This window comes from Thunnus albacares, chromosome 2 (assembly GCF_914725855.1).
Source record: "Thunnus albacares chromosome 2, fThuAlb1.1, whole genome shotgun sequence".
In the NCBI taxonomy this organism is placed as follows: Eukaryota; Metazoa; Chordata; class Actinopteri; order Scombriformes; family Scombridae; genus Thunnus; species Thunnus albacares.
Window position 1 is genome coordinate 34,126,940 of NC_058107.1, and position 19,215 is coordinate 34,146,154.

Consider the following 19,215-nt stretch of genomic DNA (forward strand, 5'->3'; position numbering starts at 1 on the left):
AAATCATCATAATCATGCTACTGTAGCTACTGTGGATATTTAACAAAAGAGATCTTTATTTTGCTGCCCACAATATAGATGTGTCTCTATGTAAGACACTTTTGAGGATTTATTGCTATAAACATGCTTTACCCTCATCTTGTTTTAAAGTTTTTTTCCCTCATGCATTGGAAGCGTGAAGTCAACACTTAAGGCAGACTACATTTCGTAAGCCTTTCATCAAGAGAATCCTGAACTGAGCAACAATGGATGAACTCTAACCGCCAATAAAAGAAGTAGATTTTCAGGTCTGACATGCATTAACATCATTTGATTATTGCATAATAACATATTGCACATATGGAACTTTCCAGTAAGCATAACACAATAGATTAAGCTTTTGATTATAGGCTTCTGTGTGCACCCATAATGACAAATATCCATCTGAAAAGAGTCACTTTTTCCACTGGGATAGGTGGAAATTCAACCAGAATATGGCACATCATGCTAGTATTTGAGGACAAGAATCAGTTATACGAGACCTAAAACAGTGGTTGTCAAAGTGGGGACCGTGGACCCCCAGGGGTCCTTGAGTGGGTTCCAGGGGGTCCTGAGCAAAAAGGGGAATAATTTATTTTCACTATAATTCCATCCATAAGTAACACAATGACAGACTGTATGATAATTTTGGTCATGGGTTTCATACACTTTCTGTAATAAAACAGATGGGGGACCCTGGGAGAAAATCTTACCTAATGGGGGTCCGTGGTCTAATTTGTTTAGGAGTCTTTGACATGAAAAAGTTTGACAGCCACTGACAGAGAGTAGTTACATTTGAAGAAAGTATCATTATAGTATCACTATCACTAGCTGATGTTGCTGTGATTTGTGGTTTATCTTACCCAAAACAAACCGCACCACCCACACAGCGGTTTTGATTTAATCCCCTTGAAGTTTTATGCTCAAATGAGAATTGCTGTCACCAAGTGTCTCACACAAAATGCTACAATGTTCTTGAGTTTAACTACTGAGGTTTCTGCCGGGGAAACACACATAAACAACTGGTGACATTTGAGAGTTAAGTGCTCCCAGAGCTCCCCCTGCTGGAGAAGGAAGAGTTACCCAGAACAGCAGGGCACGAAATACTGACATTAAATATGCATTTAAGGTTCAGGTTGAAATGACACTGTGCAATGTATTAAAGGTACCTCAGTGACTAGAATAGGTATGTGCAATATATTGAAAACAGACCCAGCAAAATGAAAAGAAATGAAAACTAAATGAGTCACCTTGAATCCTGAATTTTAAACATTTTCCACTCAGTGATTCATAAATTTGCATGTACACCCTGTCATACTGTAATTTCTTCAGAATATGGTTCAAGGTCATACACCCCAGAACCAAGTTTGGCCATTTTTTTTCATGCGCCATGCAGTAATTTGAAAGTCTCGCGAGCCCAGGCCGATGCTGCAGACTTATTGATGCATTTTAGCAAGATGTCTCATCCTATATTGTTGGAAATCTAGTCCTCTCTCCTACACACAGCCGATGGGTGGATGAGGTGATGGTGTGTCATCTGAAGTTGGAAAAGCTCAGACAGGCTATTCAGGGCCATTCCTGGACTATTACAATATAAAAATGTCAATGCTATACAGGAACTTGGGGTTTGTATGTAAATGTTTGAGAACCCAGTAAAAAACATGTGAAAAATATCACATGGCACAAATGTTTTGGACCATGTTTGGCCCTCAGCAATGTAAATACTCATTATTCATTTACTGCAGTGAGTGCAGATGCAGTGAGTTTATCATGTATCTAATTCTGTAGTCACTGAGTTTATCCAGTAAGGGATTCAGAATATGATTTGTGCTTTTTTAAAGGTGATCAAGTCAGCCAGGAGTTCACTGGCATCTTGTTTGATGTAAAATTCAAATGATAAAATTCCTCGTGTTGTTTATATTAAATGAGATGCATCTGATGTGTCATGATGCACACACACAGTTATTCAATAAACTCGCTCCTATGCAGAACATTTCTTAAAACTACCACAGTAACAAGACTTCACACTGTCAACGTGATGTTCAGTGTGTCATTTTACTTTCTTTATGATCTGTTTTCATATTGTGTTATCAAACCTTTTTGTCTGTACTGTTTTATTTCACTTTATTGTCTATCAACAACATTAAATTTGTATAGTCCTTTAAAATTTCTATTTGTAATAATTTGTATTATAAAATCATTACAAAAGATATAGTTATCTCATTTATGTTATTTATGTGTTTTAGTCATATTCATGTTTTTCTTCTCCTTTTCAACCTTTCCAATTAAAAAAAAATCCTCAAAATAAAGAAAAAAAGAGGAAAAATGATAATGATGATTGCAAATATATGATAATACAAACAAGCTATAACGCATATTTATAATAGTGATGTCAACTGTATGGTCACAATAAAACAAGTGTTGTTATCACATTTGTCAACATCACAGTCGTGATAACTAGCCTACAGTTAATTCAATATAAAACTTGTAAAAACAAACAAAAAACGCAAAATACTACAGACAGTACGACAACAAAACAAATGTTATGTTAGGATACTCTAAAACTGTATCAATACAGCACATTTCAGGAAGTTATAGGGTCAATGGAAAAATGTAAAAACAAAAGTACAAATAAAAAGATGAAGGAATGTTTCAAACATTTGTGGTTTATCTTGTTCTAACATAAGAAATTGGAATAATTTAATTTGTCAATGTTTCTTAACAGGTTCAGACAGGTTCGCAGTTTTTCAAGTCCGTCTTAAAACAACATTCAGGAGAACAGTGAAAGAGGTTTTTCCTTGCTGTAATCATTCTTCCTGTTCATACTTGCTATTAAAAGATCCCCTTCAAATGTACTTTCAATGTAAGTGATGGAGGCCAAGATCCACAGTGTGTCCACACAGTCATTTAGTGCACAAATGCATTTAAAAGTTCAAAGCTTCAGCAGTCTGAGTTATATCAAGTCATATCAAGTGGATATCTGACACATTTACCGTCTTTTTTAGCATTAAATTCCCTCTTTGTGTTTCCCTGTTGAGCTGCGGTGGAAATATAGTAACAAAAACTATATTATAGGACTTTGGCACTAAAAAGACTGTAACATTGAAAGATATCTATTTGCACCTAACAGGAGACAAATATTCCTACAGTCTGTTTTTTGTTTTGTTATGGTTTGAGTTTTTTTTTTAGGAAAATGTGCTACCCCATTTATGTGGTATTTATTGATGCATGGTGCCTCATTTTTTATTTTTCTAACTGTACTTGTGTTTCATGTTTTGTATATATTGAAAAAGTTATTAAAAATTAATTATAAAAAAGATATCTACTTGATTTGAGTCATTTGGATGCTGAAGCTTCATATTAGCTTCAGATAAACTTTTAAATACATTTTTGCACAGAAGGAGGACTGTGGATTTTTCCCCCCATCACTTACATTATGAGTGCATTATGAAGGGATCTTCTAATGGTCTGTATGAACAGGAGGAATGATTACAGCAAGAAAAACATGTTTCAATGTTCATTTGGGCTCCTGACTGTTGTTTTAAGACAGACTTGAAAAATGGTGACCCTGTCCTCTAACTATAAACCCTCTAGTCACAAGCGCACCTCTTTAACCATCATTTTGCAGGGCAGCAGCGTTTGCAATAGTGATTTAGATCCAAGTTTAAGCATTTTCTATCATTTTTTTTGCCTCATCTACTGTAGCTCTACGGTACTTTTCTGTACACAGTCTTTTTGATAAATTAAGCACAGCCTGCACAGCATTCAGATGTCCAGGAAGTTTACTCATATACAGTATATTACCACTACATATCATCTTTCTGGTGACAAATATACAAAACCATTGAAAAACATTGATTGGATTTAAAGGTGGACTTGAGCTAAAAGAGATCCAAATACACAAATATATGCATCTACATAATTTCATTTTATGTGTTTATATGCAAAAAAAAAAAAAAAAAAAAAGAATAAAGTGTGCATATTTTGTCTCCCATCAAGTGCATTATGAAGGGATCTTCTAATGGTCAGTATGAACAGGAGGAATGATACAGCAGGAAAAACATGTTTCAATGTTCATTTGGGCTCCTGACTGTTGTTTTGAGACACATTTGGAAAAAATATGAGCCTGTCCTTTAACGTGTCTTCTTCCATTCGTCCAACAGATGTCAGGTTTGTCCTTCAGATGTGGCTTACCTCGGCCGGGTTTGAGAGGAGGATGCTGTTTGGAGGAAAACCAGCTCTGGGACGCGGTCGGGACTAGCTCTGCTTATTTGGATGGAAAAATGGCCACCGGTAGTGAGAGGCAGTGGGCACCTTTGGATTAAAGCGTTGTTTTGAAACATATGGATGTACACGGAGGGCCCCGCGTCGACAAAGACAACGCATTTGCGGATATTAACGGCTTTGTGATCGACGCATTTTGTAAATGCTGCTTACAGGTGAGTGGATGACGGACACCCGAAAGACAGTGGTCTCTGGAGTGGCTAGTTAGCACTGTGCTAGTTAGCATAGGCTCGCGTTAACGTTAGTTGTCAACTAATTACAGCAGTATTAAAGCCAATGTTAGCTTGTCAGGATACACATTACGTGTCCAGTGTTAACAGTGAGACATAAGCTAGCGTTTGTGTTTGTGGTGGATTTATTAAAGGCCATACAGTTACATGAACGTCACAGTTTAGCTTGACAGTTGTCGTTCAGACGCTAGTGCTGTAAGCTAAGTTAGCTGGCAGCATTTTAGGGGCTACACATTACAGGTTTGCTGCTGTTGTGTGTTTTCAGTTGCAGTGTCCGTTTCCTGTGGAGCTTGGGGGGCTAGAAATTTAACTTATTACAATAACTGGCAAACACATGAACACCGCCGGAGTGTAGCGACATGGCTAGAGTATGTGACGTTGGCTGGATTTATTAGTCAACATTGTGTTATGGGTGGCTAAGAGAGGCTGCTGCCCCGGCCAGCGGTTGTGGTTCGTGTCTGGTATTAAAGTAGCAATGATGATGATGATGGTGGTATTTTTAGTTCGTTTAAATCGGCCTCATTTCATGCTATATGCGCCTTATGTGCAACTTAGTCACCTGTGTGTGTGTGTGTGTGTGTGTGTGTGTGTGTGTGTGCATTGTTCTTGATCATAAGGCTGGCAAAGTGCCTGTCTGCATATTCCAGGCTGGGGATAAGTGAGGACTATGAGGAAGAAATAACCTTATACATGAAAAGGACGCGTTCATAATTTTTCCAAGTCTGTCTTAAAACAACAGTCAGGTTCCCAAATGAACATTGAAACATGTTATTCTTGCTGTAATCATTCCTCCTGTTCATACTGACCATTAGAAGATCCCTTCATAATGTACTTACAATGTCAGTGATGGGAGACAAAATCCACAGTCCTCCTTCTGTGCAAACATGTATTTAAAAGTTTATGTGAAGCTGATATGAAGCTTCAGTCGCCCAAGTTAGTCAAATCAAGTAGATATCTTTTTTTGTAATTACATTTTTTAATAACTTTTGCAATATATAGGCTACAAAACATGAAACACAAGTACAGTAAGAAAAATAAAAAATGAGGCACCATGCATCAATAAACATGAATGAGGTAGCACATTTTCCTAAAAAAAAAAACAACGTCAAACCAAAACAAAACAAAAAACAGATTGTAGGAATATTTACTTCCTGTTAGGTTCAAGTAGATATTTTTCAACGTTACACTTTTTAGTGCCAAAGTCCCTTTTTTGTTACTATACTTCTACTACAGCTCAACAGGGAAACACAAAGAGGGAAATTGATGCTAAAAGATTGTAAATGTGTCAGATATCCACTTGAAATGACTAACTCAGACTGCTGAAGCCTCATATAAGCTTCAGATAAACTTTTAAATGCATTTTCGCACAAAATGACTGCATGGACACACTGTGGATCTTGACCACCATCACTTATATCGTAAGTGCATTTGAAGCTAACCTCTTTCAGTGTTTCGGTGTTTCATATGGGCACCTGACTGTTGTTTTAAGGCTTGAATAATTGTGAACCTGTTCTGTAAGAACATGACAGTGGCTTCTGTCGTGTTGTTGTAGTGTTTCTATGAGATGAGGCACAAATCACATGATAGAAATGGGTTTACTTGCTAGTAATCACATGCACTACCCCAGAAAGGGTGTAGTAAGCGTTAAAGTAAATGATGTGATGTAAAAAGATACAAAATGTGTTAAATACCTGTTTAAAGTTAACAGTAAACCATAGATCAAAACAACAGCACAGTACAGTGCTGCAGTGAGGGTTATATATATATATAATGAACATTAAGTTTGTTTCCAAGCAAAATTGCTTCATGTACTTAAATTACTGGAAAGGACATAGTAGATAATATTCCAATTATTTTTGGAAAAGAAAGTACTCATGTGTGCAAGGACAAAATAACTTAAATGTGAAATACTGTGAAACACGTCTTCGTGCTTCTGTCATTTGTGCAATCAAGGCATTCCTGTTGGCTTCCCCCACAGTATAATAATTACAATTCCCCCAGTGCCTGAAGGCTAGCTGTAAACATTTGCAAGCAGGGCAGAAAAATAAAACGATATCCTCTGCAAACACGTTATCATTTAAAGTGGGTGTTAGGGTTGGGCTGATGGACAATGGCATCGTCCATTGGCCCAACACTGCTGGGCTGACTGCCCAATTCACTGGTATATTCTGCAGTTATATCACTATGATTAGTATTTAAAATGTATTTTTTATAAACAGATGATCTGCTTAGTGAGGTAGTTTAAGCAGAGGCTATAGGGAGGACAAGTAAGGAAGGACAAGGTGAGTAGGTGAGGATTGGCTGTGAATGGGCGCAAATGTGCAAAAAATAGAAAGAGTAATTAATATCCAACATACATACATATAAAAATTAGAATACCTTTTATATGAGTAGTCCATAAGATGATCCCCCCACCATCAATGGCATCATCGTCCATCAGGATGTTTCATGGTGGACGTTGCCCAACGCTGTTGGTCCTAGAAAAACTTATTCAGCCACAGTCAACATTTCCTAGCGTTTCTCTCTGTGGTGGACAGCATCATGAATGGGATGCCTCATGTGTAATCGGGTCGGAGACCGTCTACTGGTTCAGTGGCTTTGGGCCACGGCTTAATCTTTTCCAATTACATACCTGTTTCCCTTAATAATTCTCAGTGACATTGTTAATTTAGTCACACTTATTAACAGCGTAATTGAGCGCTGTACATGTTCTTGCAGCTCAATTGTTTATCTCGGTTGTCTCACCCGTTAACCCGTTACACCTGCCCAAAAAACAAAACAACAACAACAAAGATTCCCATTCATAACTCTTTGTTGCAAATGTACAAAGCCTGAAAGGATAACTTTTAATCCACATGGAAAGGTACAGCAGTCTTAATCATTTCTATAGCAGTTTTCTGAAAAGAAGTTTAAAAACGAACAATGGATTGACTCAACACCTCTCACAATGTCAACAAAAACTGAACATTATGAGCTTCATGAGATTCACCGAGTCTTCTTGCTTTTTTTGTCAGCCCATGTGAATACAATTTAAAGAGTTTTAGTAGAAAAGTGCAGGAAATTAAAACAGAACAATGAGTACCGACAAATTATGGATGTCAGGAAAAATGAGTGTGTATTCAAAGAGAGTGTATGGAATAATGGAGTAGTCTAGAAAGTAATGATTTAAAATAAACAGTGGTTTCATAAAGTTTAACATAGGCATTACTAACCTCCTTTTACTTGGGAATTAAAATGACATTTTCACTAATTATTAGATACACCATCCTCATTGGCAGTCACCCATCTTTGTACAAAGTGTTTGGCCCAGAAAACACTGATTTGTCAAACTTGAATTGTAGCTGAATGTTGTATTGGGCGGGTGAAAAAACACCAGCCGGTTAGGTTGTCATTGTCACTCCATTTCAGTATCTTTGGCCATATGAACTAATTATCAGAGACGTCAACGCCACCACTTCAAAGAAAGGCAGGACATAAGTAGACTGAGGAACGAAAAGCAACCACCAGCAAAATGTCGTTAAAGCGTCGGATGTAAATACAGTACATTTAAGTCAGTTTTTCGTCATCAGCGACCTTTGGAGGTAACTGATCATCATTTGAATCCCCTGATCTAATACAAACACTTGATTAGTTAAAGTGGCTGTTGACGTTTGGGCTGCACCAGCTTCAGTAGCATTGAGACAGAAAATTGAATTTCTTCTTGCATATGTCTGGTATGCATGGAAGAAGTAAGAGGCTCTGATTTCATGTACTTTGTAGTTGTCATCTTTTTTTATCTAAAAAGGTAAGTCAGCAATCTAACATCTGAAATAAAGCAGAAATGATTTATCCATTTCTATTTAATATGAATATATTTGGGCTTTTGCACTGTTGGTTGGACAAAACAGGCAATTTGAAGACGTAATACTGGAATCTTGGTAATAGTGATGATGATTTTTCACTAATTTGCAACATTTCAAGATTATTTAATTAATCAAAATAATTAACCAGTAGATTAATCAATAAAACTAATAATCATTAGTTGCAGTCCTTACAAAAATGATCCCATTTACACCAGCAACTGGTGATGTAACCATCATGATGGAGCCTTCAATGTGGACCGTCGTTGTCCACATAAAGTATTTTAAATTCGCCAGGCAGAACTATTATGCATGAAACTAGATCAAATCAGTTGAAAAACAAGGAAGTGTAGAAATCTGATTACTGTTAATCTCCAATAACTGTGAAATGTCTCCACATTACCCTACTTTGCTCCGTTGACAAGCTTGTTCAAACATTGAGTTACAGCTTTAAGGTCTAGAAGTAAATAGACTTGTTGGGACATGTTGTTTACAGCGTGACCACATAGTTCAGTTTACTGATGTGACGCACTGATCAAATTACAATTAATTATTGTTTAAAAGGTAACTTAACGTCACATGCAAAGCCTTATATATAGATAAGTGTGGAAAACCTGATACTGCCATCGGCTAACTGTTGGTGCTGTGGATTGTTTTGGTACCTCATGACCTGGTGGACATAAAGAATGGCTTTGTTAGGCATGCAGGGCTGAATCTTGGTGGGCTTATGTATCTGGATATGATGCAGATTTTTGGTTCAGATAAGCAATAATGTCACATATTCGCCAGTGTTGTAGATTTTGTAAAAAAAAAAACATCTTGTGAATTATAGGGCAGAATAAAGTTAGCAAATATGTTTGTGAAAGCCAAATGACCAACCCACAAACATCCGAGTTGTTACTGTATTATTACTATTATTTATTTACACAGAAATGAAACACGTCAAATCATCGTGAAAGTCTACAGAAGGTCAGAAACTTGACCAGGACATTTGTTGACGTATTTAGATTCGAAGAAAGCAGAACTGGAGCTATTTGAATTTCTACAGAAGTTTAGTGGCCTTAAATGGCAGCCAGTGAACATTTAGAGATATTCTCCCTCATTTCTGTCAGCTGTTGTTTCACTTTTCTACAATAAGCAATATGGCGATTTTTACTGTAATTTTTACTGTAATTTTTACTGTAATATAAGCTGTAATTACTACCATCCCACCCCTACCTTAGTTACATGAACATAAAGGCTAGACATATCTCTAAGCTACAATCAGTATTTAGTATTTTTTTTCCACCACAGAAACTGACTGTTCAGTTCCCATTTTGCTGTGATATACTGAGATTACTCATGACCTGCTGGTAGTTTGTATGATGAAGTAAAGTCATAACTGAAGCCTCGAGGCCTTTTCTTTCTTCTGCTTTCTTCACACTTTGCTTTCACTGACCGTTGGCTCTTATCACCAGTTATCAGTCATTCAGCTGGATTTACTCTTTACGGCTAAAGCAAGGGTTGATATGATCTACTATATACACACAACAGTCATCATCCTTATATTTACAGCTGTAGTTTTCTTTATTTGCATTTATTTTTGCATTTTGTTGCCAGAGGAGATGCAGTAAGCCAGTAGATATGGGTTGAGATTAAACGCACGCTGTATTTTTTATCTGCATTGTTTATAGAGCCCCTGTATGCCTCATGATTGTCAGCAATAACTGGCTTGTATGAAATTGCTTTTTATTGTGATTGAACATTAAACAAGGTTCTGTGGTAGTTAAACTAATGTAGTATGCCTTTGCTTACATTTTTTAAATTTGTCATCATCCAAATTCTGGTAAATTATTACCTGTGAGTGAAGTCTGTGTTTTGCACCTGCAATTGCTGCTTATAACCAAGTGTTGTTTGGAGATCCTTGGCAGCTTTTTGGGTATTAAATATTTAAGAGTTGCCGGTAAATATTTGGGACTTGATCAGCTGTACTACCTGGTAAACAAAATAAGGACTTAACATAGCCTGAGATTCTGACCAGGTGCAGCATACACTCACTTACCAGTTTGTGAGGTACACCTAGATAAAACGAATACAGTATAAGACATGAAGATGAAAACGCTCAGTTTTTATTTAATCTGTTTTAGAGAGGTGTTTATTTAGTTTGTTGTCATTTTGGAGGATGCATAGGGCTGCAACTAATTATTTAATCTATTTATCTATCATTTGTATTTTTAAATTACATTACATTTACATTTTAATGTATAAAATGAAGGTATTAAAGCTCATAGAAACACATAGAAGGTTTTTTTTTGTAAAGGTGTCCTGTGGAGGTTTCCTGTAAACAAACAAATTCATGTTTACATTCATTGTTTCCTACCAAAATGCATTATGTGTATCCACACGGTCTAACAAACGTGCATTTCCTCCCTCATATGATGTTCACAAAGCTGATTGTTAAAAAATATTTTAAACCCTGCATTGTTTCCATCCATGTTTGCTAGCTAATTGTCGTTTTCCTCACTGCCTTTGTTGGTGCATCGCTATACTTCTTACTTCTCGTTACCGCTATCAACCATCGATCAGCGGAATAGCATGAAATTTGTATCGCAGTACCCAAGTGCTCGCACATGCACTTTCCAGATATGAACAAAGTAGGGACCCATGAGTAAAAATATTCAAACACTCCATAATGCTACTAGTGTTAAAGAAACAGAAAAGCACATTAATCTTCACACTTTTAAACCTATAATAAGTATTTGTTTATTATTGTCAGTCGACTAATAGTTGCAGCAATAGTTGTGTGAAGTGGTTCCGTAGAGGAGAAGATACAGCAATGTGGATAAGTGTGGTAGGTGCCGTGACAACATTTGGAAAAGTGAAACCTCAAATCACAACATTGGAAAACAGATCGGAAAACATACCCCTACATTTCAAGGGTGTCATTGAAAAGCCTCAGACCGAAGGCTCCGTGCAGAAGAGCCGAGTGCGACCAAAAGGCCTGAGATAATATTTTTATCCTCTGTGGTGGAACGATGGCACTGATTTGTATTCCGTCCTCTTGTGAGACACTTCTTATTGATAAATGGTAGCTGGACAGCTACATTACAATCTTACGGATAAGGCAGCACAAGGCCAGTTCTAATTTCCCTCCCAGTGCACCCAGTAAGCTTTATAAACCTTGTAAAATGCATCACAAAGAAGGAAGAGGCCTCTGTTGTGTGTTTTGGTGTTTCTCAATAAAGATGCCAAACCAGACACCAGACATAAGTTGCAGTTTTGCCAGTTGTTGTCTTTCTTGAGAAGAAGCAGCGTGCGGTAATAAACCAGGAGAGGATAAATCTTAATTAGCCCCCAGGGGGAAAGGTCTGCACGTCACGAGAGCCAGCAGAGCACAAAAACCAGTGTCAATGCACACACAGTCTACTACACTGTGTATGTGTTACTATATACAAACATACACATACATGCAGTTTTTCTGTCATCATTTCACAAAAGATGAGGTTAGCAATATTCTATATTTTTCTTATCAACAAACATTTCATTTTTTATTTATTTAACCTTTATTTGTCCTGGTAAGTCCCTTTTTAGGTTGGAAACCTCTTTTGCAAAAGGAGACTCGGCCAAGACAGCAGGATAACGAGTTGCAGGCAAATACAAAATAAATCAACAGAAGTATTGTCTGTGTATCCAAAGCCTGATTTACGGTAGCCATAGAGTTCCATTGTCGAACTAACCGTTTGAGTGATGTTCGCTAAAAAAGCTATTTTTGGCAATAACTGAGCCTTAAAAAAAAAAAAAACTACATATTTGTGATGTGTTTTTAAAGATTTACGTCTTCAGTCTGAAGCAGTGGGCTTGAGGCTGAGTGCCACAGACAGGGTTTAGAGGTTTTGATCTTTTAATTAGAATAGTTTAATAATAAAGAAACACAACGCTAACCTTATCGCTTAACGGATTTATTTTATTTATTATATACGTACATGTTGTATAAAATCTGCTGCAGTGCATGAATAATACAGCAGTTCATCCAAAAGCCTTACCCTCTGTGTTTTACTGTGTTGCTAAATGGAAACTGGAATTGTGATGCGTTTTTAGAAGCTGTCAGGTTGTCATAATCACAGAGAATCACATCCTAACTGTAGAGAGATTCGAGTTGCTGAGAAACCCTCAGGCTCTGATAACACAACAGGTTTCTCTGACTGTAGTTTCAAGCTTCTGGCATTGTGGGTTTTTCACTTTCTAGTGCATATTCAACCTTGCCGCCGGTGGTGGGGATTGTATAGCAGGTGCTCATTCGGTAGATGATCTGCTTTCCCCGCTGACCTCGTTTCCATATGGCCGAGTGTCCTCCTGCTAGAGACCGATCTTCAATATCTTCATAGTGAACCAGAAGAATCTCTGGTTCTCGGGATTTTCCGATTTTGTTTTCATATATTTATCAAATATAAATATGACAGTATTAGGTGGCAAAATCCCCATGTTTATCAGGCGAGCAGAGCGTCTAGAGAAAACTTTTTCCATGTCACCTATGTGTCTCCAGTCGTACCTGAAGTCGTAATGATACAAACCTAATGTGGACACTGGAGCTGGATGTACATAATGAAAGCTAAATCCCCATAAAATTACATTTTAATGGTCCTTACTGGTGTCCACCCCCCCCCTTTTTTCTTGACTAAATGGTATGTTCCTCACGGTGTGACGGCCATGCATCCCCCCCCACCAAACACCCACACACACACACACACACACACTCCACCCTCCCCTCTCTTCCCTCCAAAGCCCTGTACACCCCACCGGTGTCAGGGAGGGATCAGCTGTGCCAGTCCCGGCAGGCCACACACACACACACACACACACACACACAGTACGCTGGCTGGCGAACAAAGCCCCTGGTACTGCCAACGAAGCCATGCCTCCGCGCTTAGCCTCTCCTCTTCTCACGCTGCCGTGAGAGGAAGGCATGACACCATTGTCGTCACCTTTCCTCAGTAGAGAGACAACAGTTTTTGGGGGGGGGGGAGAAGAGAGAGGACTCCGTCTTCGGCGTATAGTGGAATATTTTTTTTTTCCTCTCTTTTTGCCGCTGATGAGTTGAGATGTTGGCGGAGCGTAGAGACAACAGCAGGTAGGTAGAAAAATCAAGAGCCGGATGCTGAGCCTGTCTCCGCGGCGACCGGCGCGCGGGGGGGGGTTTGTTTACTGTTAGCGATGAGCCTTATCTTAGTGGATTTATTGTCGTTAACGGTGTAAAAACATCGCCTCTCGGTGTCACCGCCAGACTTATTTACATGTATACTTAACATTTAAGCAGTGAGACGCTTACATCCGGAGTGACAGTCGTATAATGAGCTCCTATCGGGATCGTTACCGCCAGGCAGCAGCGAGGGATGCAGTCGAGGGAACGGTCGGAGTTAGTGTATGTATCAAAATACCCTGGTGTCTCTAGAGCCGTCGTATGCTGCATAAAAAAGGAAATAAATGTTTGCTTGGGCTACATGTGTATGTGTAACAAGTCTTAAGATCAGAACATTAAGGACTTATTTTGAAGATTTTGAAGTCTTTTAAATGTTTAATTGATGCCACAAATGAATAAAGCATCCAAATCCAGCAAAGGTTAGGACTGGAACATTTTGTTTTCATGATTAATGTACAGTATGTGTAATTTGAGAATAGTCAAGTGAGTGATATGTTCATTGAAACTCCGGTTTTAGAGTATTAAATGCCTCCATTACAAGCAACAAATGATTAGACCGAAACAAAGGCTAAGATGGAGAAGGAGGCACGAAAAGAATAAAACATGGTTCTGTTGCAATCGGTGAAAAGATCCAAATTCAGATGTTGTGAATAGTAGGTTGTAGTTGGTTGAAATTGTAAATATGGACCCACAAGGCTTCGTTGCTGATGCTACAGACATGTAAAAATGGTAAATACTGTATTAGACAGAATATAAGATGACAGCACTTGTTTTTGTTAGTCCTACTGAAGATAAACACACACTTTAACACTTGTCCTTATGGGAAAGTTTCCCTGAGATACTATTTATCTAATGAGAGAAGAGTGTCCTCATACTTGAAGCCTTTTCTCTAGTAAAAGTGAAAAACTTCCCCTAAAAGCAGATCCCACATTTGTATATCTTGCTTATTTCAGTCACATACTCACACTCTCTCTCTCTTTGCTGTCAAGCGTTGAAATGATTTTCTCAAGCAGATATCATTTTTCAGACGGTCTTTGAGCTCCTTGTCATCCGGGGTAATTCTTTGCTGCTCGACAGATCGGTTTGAAAATCCGTTTCTGCACAAAAAGACGTCGCGAGATACTTTGGACTCGTTAAAATTATGTCCTCCGTGGCAGAAAAAAAACACACTACACAAGCCCTCGGAAACACTTTTAGGGCTGAGTGACTTGAACAGACTATAAATGGACTTGGAGACACTTGCTAGCTTAGCAACATTAAGGCTATGGACAACCCATAATGCAACACTCTCTTTAAACCAGCACTCTCCCCATTCAAAAATGTAATAATAATAATATGTGTAATATGTTAAAAATAACTATTATATTGTGTAAAATGATGTGATTTAACATAATCATGTCACCTATTTGGGCCTAATATTTTGTAATTATGGTTGTTGACAGCCAGCAACTTTGAATAGGATCCGCTTGTTGTCATGGTTACCTTACAATGATATAAAAGCAACAAATTATTGTGAAAAATGGTGAGCTCAGGCTTTTCTCACTGATCTTTGAGAGATAAATCCACGTTTTGCCCTCTCATTCACTTCAACATTTACTGTGAATGTTTATCTGCTGGCATAAAAAGACACATTCACCGGCCACAGGTAGAATTCACCAACATCGGCCCGTTGCTGGTGGTAATTGTCCATGAAGATGACACCCCAGGTGTTGTTTACTGAAGTCCTAAATAGACATCCAGTGAGGAGGCTGTAAACTCTGGTCCTGTCTGGACTTGTTTGGCATGAGATCATTTCCTGCCCTTCTGGCTCTTGTTACATTCATACGGGTCATGCATCAGCTGTTATTAAACGGCATGCTACAGTACTTGAAAGCTGCTTCCAGTTCTTCTGTATTAGTGATATTTTCTACTTCTTTTTTAATGGCTTGTCATCTAACAAAGAGGCGTCTTCGATATGTGTCACAACGGCTTGCACAGGAATTTGGCGGCTGGTGTGAATTCACCACCCTTCCTACATAGTCTTTTACTTTTTTTTTTTTTCCCCAATTTGCATTTTGTTTTACAAGTTTCGGTTTTTATCTAACTCCTGTCAACACAGTTTTTTTCTTCTTCTTCTCTGTGAAGCTCCTGTGCTTCCACCTACACCCCCCCCCCCCCCTTAAACTGTCAGACAAGGAGACATCTCTGTGATTACATCACTTTATGTAGAGGAACAACCACAACAAGCCTTTGAAGAGTTGGGCTTTTCCAGGGCACTGGCTGCCTTCATTTCCCAGGAGTTAGCGCTAAACTCTGTGAGACGTTCATTGAAGTTGGCGTCCGCTTAAAGAGAATGCTTTGAAAGAAGACTGGAGAGCCAAGAAAGCAAGCTCAGTTCCTCACTGCCTAGAAGTTGACATTCCATTGATGCCATTGACTAATTTTCTTTGGTTCAGCCAAGACGAGAGAGACGTGGTCCAATGCTGTGTTGCCTTAAATTGGTCATGGCCGTAGCATGGCATGAAAAATCTGGGATGGCTTTTTTTTTTTCTATCCGGTACTCTTAAAAAAGTATCTTTAGCCTGATAATGATTTTGTATGATGACAGCACTCTTCTAGTCCTCATCAAAGCTGCTGTCTTCATCCTCGCTGTTATGTCACTGCTCCTCACTGTTGATTGTTGAAGTGTCTGCTTGCAAAAGGTCAACTGCTGGACATTCAAATTCACATCAGGATAGAAAGATGGACCAGCAACATCTATATCTGTGTGGTTTTATCAAGTAGAGCTGCAATGATTAGTCCGTTTTAACAATCAAATAATCATTTTAGTCTGTCTTAAAGAAAATATGTGAAGAAGTTGCTGGTTTCAGCTCCTTATATATGATGATTTAATGCTATTCTTTGCATAACAGTAAATTGATTATATTTGGGTTTTGGACTGTTAGTCAGACAAAACAAGACATTTAAAGACATCACACTTGACTTTTCTTATATCTGATAAACAAAACAAATAATCAACAAAATAATCAGCAGATAAATGAAAATGAAAACAGTCTTTGCAGCCTTAACATTAAGATATAAAAATAGTATCAGAGACAAAACCGCACGACGGCGGCGTGAGAGCGATAACAACAGCATCATGTGGAAATCCGCGATAGGAAATTCTCATTCACATATATACAGAGGAGGAGGAGGCTTCTGGACTGTTTGAAGCACATTTCGGATCAACAGATAAGGCGGCTCTTCATATCTCTAAATGGAAGTCAGAGTGTTCTGTTGCCAAAGGTGTGGACATCTTGTTTTTCCTGGCTGCGTTTCCAGATCTGAAAATTAAAAATAGATCACAGTAATTTAGAGACAAACACATGCAAACAAGCGCTCTCTAAATCAAGCTGATACATGTTATATCCAGCACATTTTTTATGTAGAGCCCCCTATGACAAGTGTATTTTTGTTATTCACATATATATATATGAGAATGATGAATAATATACATAACATTTAGTACTGTTGACATGCTCTCTGTCCTCTTAATGTGACATTTGAGCAACTCAGTTATCATCTAAACACTCAAATGATAAATGACAGTCCAGTCGTTTTGTTGCATTGTTCTCATATTTGTCCATTAATGCCTGAACAGACAATTTTTACGCATCTTAGACTTCTAGGTAGCTACTGTCTTGCACACTCTGTACGCTATTTGAGCTTCTAAACCTTTGTTTTCACAGCAGACTGGCTTGTTAAAGAGTCACCGTCTCCTCTCATACGAAGCTTCGGGAAAAAGCCAATCAAAAAAACAAAACGTGGCTTTCAGGTGAAGCTATACGCCCTCCTGAGATCTTAATCAAATAAAGCTGCACTAACACTGTTCCAATACAAACCCTGTGCACCCAAATTTATTTTCCATGCATCTTAGTTTCAGTTGTGACTGTACTTAAGAGCCCTTTGTTGAAAGGAAGGTACAAACAGAACTATAAGTGATTTGTCCAAGGCCCAGACTCCTCCGTGGTTTCACGACACTCGTTGCTTACCAAGTAGGTGGAGTGAGATGTAATCCTGCGTTTGTCCGCGGATCAGCGCCTCTCCTTTTGTTGATTTTTTTTTTTTTTTACAGCTCTGCCTTATGCTGAGTCGTATGACATGTGTTTGCCCCAGTTTGTGGTCCCGGCCCTGCTGCGCCCTGACTGCCGTTCTCTCAACACTGTCTGCTTCAGTGGCTCTCTGTTACATCGGGCCCCAGTACAGCAGTTGCTAACAGTCAGCATTGTTCGGAGATAAATGCTGGCTTTGATCTGAGTCAAGGTTACATTAAATTGCAGAAGATCGTTGTGCAATTTCAGCTTGAATACCGCTGAAAGGATTTTTTTTTCTGGTTTGTTATGTTGTTTTTGTGGGTCTAGACTGTGTTTCTGTCGTACTCATCAAAATAATTAAGAGTTAAGATCTCAGAAGTGTTGCTTCTTTTTTAAACAAAGTCTAATTGTGCAGGAGACGAGTTTTAAAAAAAAACCCCACCAGGATAACTAAACTAAAGCAAACTGCAAAATGATCTGATTGTTTACAGTCATTGCATTGTTTAATTTCAACCCACTGTACTTGCTGTAGTTCACAATTTTGTTGTTTTCTACTTTCTACTTTAGTTGGAACAGTTTTCTTAATCAGTGGTGTTATTACTGACAAGATGGTTGAGTATGAGGTGGTTTCAGTGTTAGCTTGTGTTCAGCCTGTCTGATGCACGGATGTATAAAGAGAACTGGATACGGCGTCGGAGGCGGGAGTCAGTGGTGCATGAAGCAAAAAAAAAAAATCAACTTCCGGGTATGAAAGTACCCGGATCTTCTGCATTGTGCAGCCCATAGAGCGTGCACACTAGTGACTTTCGACAGCCGAGTCGGCTACTTCCTGTTTAGCCCTCCGGCTAACTTAGATCAGGATAAAACAACTCAATCATGCGGCTCTTCTAGGCTTTTGAAATGCGATCGGACCGAACGGATTTAATTCTGATAGTGAGACAAGTCATTTTGTGGGGGTTGTGACGCTCAAAAAAAATGTATCCGCTGATTTACAGACGTCTCTTTCACAATGTAAGTCTATGAGAAAAAATCTTTTTGGGCCCAATAGTGTCACGTGACGTTTTAATTACACGGTTTGGCCACTATGTCAAATTGGCTTCAAAGCGCTGGCGCTCTTCCTGTATCCAGTTCTCTTTATACGTCCATGGTCTCAACGCTAATGTCCTGTTCTGTTGGACCTGGTTTTAGTTTTTAGTAACACCACTGCTCGTTTCTCTGAAGCTTAATATGCCTTAATATTACATTTTCGTACTGGTTTTAGCGAAAGCACTCTTTATTTCAGGGGAGGTGGGAAACTCTGGGAAACTTGGATCCAAGTTTTAAAAAATAGAATTATTCTTTTTGAATAATGGTTTTGGTGGACTGGGCGACATAACTTGTGATTGTGGTTTTTCTGGTTGTTTTTGTTTCATTGAAACGAGCCTACAGGCAGCAGAAATGTATAACTTATTTTGCATATTAGAAAGATTTTTGTCAGTTCTGCCCTTTTTAAGCTCATTGGATGGCCTTCACCCTTTTGTTGTAGGTTAGAATCAGGTTTCAGTGACACACATCCACTGGGACGCAACTTTTTGTGCCTCCGCTGGTTTCTGTCATTCATGTCCTTTTTTTTTTTT

General features: G+C 38.5%; 1 protein-coding gene and 1 long non-coding RNA gene across 7 annotated transcripts in view; one reads left to right on the forward strand and one right to left on the reverse strand.

The window, feature by feature from the left end:
* Window positions 1–4,163: 4,163 nt before the first annotated feature.
* The window catches only part of wdfy3 (WD repeat and FYVE domain containing 3), a 106,916-nt gene continuing 91,864 nt past the window's right edge, over window positions 4,164–19,215 (forward strand). For 3 of the 6 annotated variants that reach the window (XM_044332051.1, XM_044332070.1, XM_044332060.1), the window contains exon 1: window positions 4,164–4,457. The gene's annotated coding sequence lies outside the window, so the exon portion shown is untranslated. The remainder of the gene's footprint in view (window positions 4,458–19,215) is intronic. The other 3 variants (XM_044332078.1, XM_044332086.1, XM_044332094.1) reach the window with 1 other exon arrangement.
* LOC122967441 lies at window positions 16,573–18,017 on the reverse strand. Its single transcript, XR_006398597.1, has 2 exons — window positions 17,558–18,017; window positions 16,573–16,849 (listed from the first exon to the last, which is right to left on the reverse strand). It is a non-coding gene; the product is annotated as an uncharacterized LOC122967441 (long non-coding RNA).